General features: G+C 30.1%; 1 pseudogene; it reads right to left on the reverse strand.

The window, feature by feature from the left end:
- Nucleotides 1-565: 565 nt before the first annotated feature.
- On the reverse strand, nucleotides 566-680 carry LOC148270696 (5S ribosomal RNA; annotated as a pseudogene).
- Between the last annotated feature and the right edge of the window lie 6,570 nt (nucleotides 681-7,250).

Raw genomic sequence — 7,250 nt, forward strand, 5'->3', positions numbered from 1 at the left:
AATTGAATTGAAAAAAATTGAAAAAAATTGAAAAAGTCCACATGGACATTTATATCAAACCCATTCGTTCAAATGAGCCAATCAGAATCAAAAAGTCGGCCGTTATGACGGCCATTATAATTTTGACAGTGTTGTGTGCTTAGAGTATAGTTGTGTGTTTGGTGGAGGTTGTGAATTTTATTCGTTTTAAATCAGTCAAAACGAGCTCTAATTTAGAAAATGTAGACCCTAGTAAAGCTAGAAAAGGGATCAATATAAAGTCAGCGAAAGAAAGCCGAAAAGAAGCAGAAATTGTAAGTGAACGACTTTGCTGCTAATATTTTTGTTTTAATGTTAGGGCTTTGTCAAGGCCGAACCTGCGTTGGGTGATTTCATTCCAGGGTACCAGTTTTTGATTTCAATTTTATTTATTACAGTAATTGAGGGGAGGGTTGATGACTTCGGTGATCGGACGAGAACCGGTGTGTTCAACATGGTATGGTCGTTGGCGAGGGTCGTATGAATATCTCGCATTATCGGAAGTCTTCAGTAAAAAATACGCACACAAAAAATTGCGCAAAAAGAGGGCCAACGGCACGCGGTGTTCCCAAGCGGTCACCCATCCAAGTACTGACCGCGCCCAATGTTGCTTAACTTCGGTGATCGGACGAGAACCGGTGTGTTCAACGAGGGTCGTATGAATATCTCACATTACCCAGTAGTGTAATGTTTACTAGCTTAATATTACTATATGTAATAAAATTGAATACATGCATAGTTCAGAAGACTAAAATTATGTAAAAAATAAGTTTTCAAATACATAATTTAAATGTGAGTACTTACACAAACAAAAATTTAATGTTTTTTTTACTGACACATTACTACAGGCTTACCAAACATTCGAAACAAAAAAAAAACAAAATCGAAACGGCAACAAACGCACTTTATCTAGTTTTTATTTTAGTTTTGTAAACATCATAAAATATTTACTAATTCAAATTTTAAAGTAATCATCCTAAATCTATAACCCTTTTAAATAAAATATTAATAATTATTTTTACTGTAAATATTATTGTGAGCTGTTAGTAAGGAAATCAATTTTTCAATTTAAAAAAAAAAAAAATTTTTTTACTGATTTTCATTTACTATTTTATTATTGGAAAAAAACATCACAAGTGAACAACGGTGTTTTTTTTTCCTGAGTTCGACTCCTAGCGTCAGTCAATGACAGTTCTGGATCAAAATCGAGTAAGTCCTGATTTATATATTTTTCAAACCTTGTAAGTCTACTGGTGTAGTTCAAAAACTTGTATGTCCACACCATTTTTAACAATTCTGAGGGTTTTCTCTGGTAATAACTTATGTTCTATGTTTATATGTTTTTAGGCATACATTATCACCAAACAAGGTAAAATTAAACTGAATGCTGGGGTAATATGGTAAATAGTACGCGAAAATTAAATTGCGTCTTCATCTCATTTTCACTTATCATGGACATACTGGCGTTTGATATTTATCAACTCATGTACACATTTTCAGTTTTTTTTTTATTTATCACATCTTTGACGATGTTTTTTACTAGGTGTTGAACCTCTTCTACTCAGATGTACACGAGTTTTCATAGCTTTTACCATACTCATTGCTCTGAGTTAGCTTCCGAGAAACTTCATACACCGTACTATAGTGATTTTTCCACATTTGGCGACGATACTCGAAAATCTACGAAAAAAATAAATGAACTATTTTGAACTACGTCCCAAGTTCTTCCAAATCAAACAATGATAGAGTGTTGTGATATATTTCTGGTTTTCAAGAAGCCAACTCACAAGTTAGCAAAACTCGCCGAATAGAACTTGTGGCGTCACGGGTGGAGTAATTTAAAAATTGCAAAACTTAAAAAAATCATAACGCTGATAACACGATACATGCATTTTCAATGGCTTAGTTTGATAGTCTATTAATTAATAACTACAAAAAAAAACACTGAACTTTTTCATTGACCTGTGAACATTTTCTCCTTAACACAAGAAGGCTGTAGTCGGGTAAAACGCACGAAAAATGAGGAAATCATACGATTTTGCCATTTTAAAATGAATGTTTTTTGAAAATCGCGCAATAATAAAAAAAACGTAAACTAAATAAAAATAATGATTTTTAAAGTTATTTCTATTAAAAAATATACTTAAAAAATACTTAAGTAAAATATAATTACTTTTTGACCGGCAGATTACGCCATTTCAAATTTAGACTAAACTTTGGGGCCTCGATTCTCATATAAACACAAGTATTGAAGTAAAATTGTTTCTGATGATTTAAAGATAATAAATTGAATTTGAAAGTAGCTGAAGAAAAAACTATTTTTTTTGTTTTTAAAAAAAGATATGCAACCATTTTAAATCACATAAATTTTGTGACATTTTATTACATTTTTACGTAAAATTATGCCTTCGGTAATACTTTAAAAAAAATATTCATTGAAATAGTTTAGTTGAAACCTTTTTTTATAGAATCATATTACCTTTTTTAAATATAAGTTTTCACTTAAGCAAAAGTTGAGTGACCGGTGGATGTTTTTTACCTTAACACAAGGGAGTTAAATCCAGTCCTTGTCTACAAAAATTTGGACAAACTCAAAATATTGTTAACACAAGTTGATTGACCTGTGAATATTTTCCCCTAAGGGCGTAAAACAGGCAAACGAGGTATAGTTTTAACGTTAGCAAAAGTATTAAATATTTTTTCAAATATATACGCTAAGAAAAAGAAATAAAATTAACTATGAACAAGTTATTATTTTTAATATATATGTATTCAAACAGATAATCATATTTACCTTTGCAGCAACAGAGAACAAGTAAATGCCAAGACTTCTATATTCTCTTCTTAAAAATGTTTTCCCTCTCTGTTGCAACAAATTTTAATATGAATAACTCCGTAGGGAGAAAATTCAGCCAGTCTGAAAGCATCTGGACATACTCAAAACATTGTTGGACAGATAATCATACCTAAATATGAGCGAAAAGCGCTATAAATACCTTAGCTGTAAGCACAATAAAAAGTCTTACAAACATGTGAACTTCAACATATTTTCTTTATACTAAAGCTAATATTATAAAAAACATAAAGCCATTTTTTTTTTAATGTGTGTATTTGTTCCATCATTTAGTTAAACATAATTTATTTTGATTGATTTTGCCGTGCTTGATTTTTTAATAAATTTGTATGGAGTAAACCGAGTGAATAATATTATTTTCTGTAAAACGACCTTAATTTTTTTTTAAAATTTTGTATGAGATAATTATTAGGACCGGATGGACGTCGTATTGCTTGAGGTATTGTTGATACATCTTTTTGTGCATCGCATATGATACCTAACTCACACGTACTCGCTAGCCTACTTCCTCTCCTTAACACAAGTTATTAATATTTTCACTTTAAAACAAGTTAAAAATAAACGATATTTTAAGTTTATTCAATTTTTTGCTAACAAGAACTGGATTCAAACCCCCTCGGGATTTCTCAATATCATTACAACATAGATGAAGAATATTTTATACAAGGGAACATATAGGTCGAGGCATTGCTTGTCATTGTCTAGTTTAAGTGGCTATTTTACACACTGTGTAACATTCACCATCAATTCTTCCACTTGTTGATATTTGTCACGTTAAAGAGCTGAAACCTTTATTGATGCGAGAGAGATTTTAGCCGCATTATCTCACCTACATACTAGGCAACAGTTTTTGAATACAAAAATTTAGTCAAACTCAAAATATTGTTGATAAAACCAACTGGTTTAAGAAGAAGTATAAAAATTTAAAAGTATTTTGGTAGATAAATATGGTAAAGGAGAACGTGAATTTTAGTATTTGTTTGTTGCTGTAGAGAATGTCCTGTGCCGATCCTGATTTATAAGAGCGAACTATGGGCTTGGAAAAACAGGAATGAAAGTAGGCTGAAAGCTGTCGAAATGCGATCTCTCAGGCGAATGTGTAAAACTATATACAATAGGTGCACAAATATCGAGATCCGTACATTATCTAAGGTTGAGATAGGCATTATCGACAAAATCAAAAAAGGTGTTTTGCGACGGTTTGGCGATGTAGAGCGAATGGACAGCGATAGAACAGCTAGGATTCACGATTCAAATGTTAATGGATACAGAAAACGAGAAATACCGAGAAAGACATAGCATGATCAAATCCACCAAACATTTAAAGATGGACATATATATATATATATAGTTGGATAATTTATATAGCGCCATTTTTGTGAAAATCACCTCAAGGGCGCTGTACAATTAATAAATATCCCAGTACGTCTTGCAGCTACAGAGCGCATGGACGGTTGGGATTCTAGTTCCTCGTTTTCAATTAAGATCAATAAAAAAATATAACAGATAGGAGCTAGATTACAGGACGTCTTGCAGCTACAGAGCGCATAGACAGTTAAAAATTTAGCCCCCATTTACACATTTTAAAAATTGACAAATAAATTTAGTGTATTAATGATACTAAAAAAAAAAAAATACATTTCGAATGTCGGAATAATCGGCGCGCATGCATGAGAAGATATATAAATGTAGAGGAAGTGAGACATGCTGTGGTTCCGTGGTAATATTGTATACTCACGGATCAAAGGTCTCAAGTTCAAATCCCACTCTACCACAACTCGATTTCCATTTTTCCAGCACAAGTTTGTTACAACTTTTAGGAAATGGTCTGAAAATTTAAATATTTGAGCAAAAAATAAGAACTCAAGCATTTCTCTTTTCCTTTAAAAAAAATATAGACAAAGTCAGAGTGATATGGCGTTTTATCCCCTCTGCCTACCCTTAAGGGGAAACGGCGTAATGTTTCGTTTGTTTCCTTGAACTCTTAAGAATGTTGCGAAAGCGATAAAACTGGTCACAATGTAATCTAAATTTGGAAATTTTTGTATCACTTTTGTATGTCTGTAGTAAAAAAATATAAAAGTTATTATTTATTTATTTATTTACATACATGTAGTTTATCACACATTATTTGAGACATACATCCCAACTCCATGGGACTAAAACTCCTGTGTTGAGATGGGACGAGCAATTGGTTAACACAGACACATTAGTATCACCACAAATATAGGATCAGAAACAAAAAAATATTTAAAAAAACATATATATGGCACATTAATATGGTAGATAGTGAACTCAAACATTCGGAAAATCATCAAAAAATTTCCTACTCAAATCCCTCCCACTAAGGATCCAGTCCTAATTTAACTCTAAACTCCTCTCTTGAAAATAGTTTAAGTTTAACAGTTTAATTTCAATATTTTTTATTGAAACTGTTTAATTTATTTACCTAACTTCCTTAACATTTATGAATGTTTATACCGTCATGCATGCGAGTTGATTGTCATGTCTCATGACAAGGGGGTCATGCTTGTTTAGATAATATAATAATTATTTGTAGATAGTTTATAATAACATTACACTGTATGCAAAAAAAAAAGTTGGATTGGAAGCCAACAACCTTCTGATAACCTATCGCTGATATAACTAACAACAGACAGTGTTATTGCAAAAAAATACAGAAATAAAAATGAATTGCAGGATATTACAGTAAAGCTATTAATAATCTCATTTTTATTGATAAATTAATAGCGTTTTAAAACAAACATTTAAAAAGAGCGAGTTGCTGTACTGACATTATAATAATAAAAATAATTTATTCAGTTTTTTCGTCTTTATTTTTATAATTTTCAATAGTGACTGGATTTCGTCATGACCGACATTGTCATACTGGTGGTAGACTTAACAAATGTTTTTTTTTAATGAAACCAATCGCCAGGTAATTAAATAAACCCTTATGGATTCAGTTGAGTTCAGTGCCGAAAATCGGCATGTATTATAGTAAATAATACAATATGTGCTGTTTGCAAAACAATGAAAAAGTAACAAATAAATAAAATTGAGTGAAATACAATTATGTAAAAATCAATTATAAGCAAACATGTTAGACACTGTCTATCCTCACTAGGTATAAATTGGGTTGGTATAAAAACAGTTCATAAATTTAAAATATAAAAAGTTTGTTCAGGTTATTTTATTTATTTATTTATTAATGAAATCATACAGTCTTATATAAAACAAGGTACAAAAGAACAATTTTAAAAAGTAAGACCAATTACAGATTTCACACTAATAAATGCAGGAGGAGAGGGGAAAAATAATTTAATTCTAAAAAAGTAAAAATAAAAATATTACATAAAAAGTTAATAAAAAGGAGAAGACATTGTAAAGCTACTCTACTTTCCTCCCTCTCTCTCTGCTTCCATGAACATTTCAATATAATTGTAAAAAAATCACAACTAACAATAAATTATTCGATGCAGGTAGTAGATGTAGGTAAGTATAAATTAAGAGTTGAAATCAAATGTTTAAAATTAAAAGTAAAAGTTAAAATTAAAATTAAAAGTTTAAATTTCAATTAAGTTAAAAGTTTAAATTAAAAGTTAAAATTAAAAATTAAAATTAAAAAATTAAAATTGAAAGACAAAATTAAAAATCAAATTAAAAGTTAAAAGTCTAGCAGGAGATAAATTTAAAATGTTTTTAACTGATCTGATAAAAATATGGTATTTACAATGTAGTATGTCGATGTCACTAAAACTGTCATTATAGGTAATCTGTATTCTTTGTAGAGTGCTATTTTTTAAATAATTAGTCATTGAGTTAGGAATGTCGAAGAGTACAGATTGACGAGTTCTACGGACAGGGATATGAAATGCCTCTAACAATTTCTGGGCTATCAATTACGTTGTTAACAATTTTGTATAGAAAGCTCACATCCAACATGTTACGCCGAGTTGCGAGATTTTGAACCTTGTGAAAATTAGCTGACTCAGTCCTACTTGAGAATGAAACATTATTTCTGAAATCTAATTGCTTATAAGTTATGCTTTATAAGTTATTTCAAATCATTTTAAGAACTAATATAAACTTTTAATAACATTACATTTTTTTATCAAAATTTCTCAATAACATATTTTTTCAAATCAATTTGAAATATTTCGATCTTTTCTCTCTCCTTTAGTTCTTCGAGTAACTCATTGTACAGCTTCAACCCCTTGTACAATGAGTGTTGAGATTCTGTTTTTCTTCTCATTGGTAATCTTATCTTTTTTATTCCTTGTTTCATACGTATGACATTGTTGATAAAATTTAATATTGTTTTTATTTTATTCATACCCTTAATTAATAAAAATCACTACATTATATTTAACTTGCT

The sequence above is a fragment of the Micrasema longulum genome, unplaced genomic scaffold, assembly GCF_059751315.1.
Source record: "Micrasema longulum isolate JH-2025_06_02 unplaced genomic scaffold, ASM5975131v1 h1tg003574l, whole genome shotgun sequence".
NCBI classification, from domain to species: Eukaryota; Metazoa; Arthropoda; class Insecta; order Trichoptera; family Brachycentridae; genus Micrasema; species Micrasema longulum.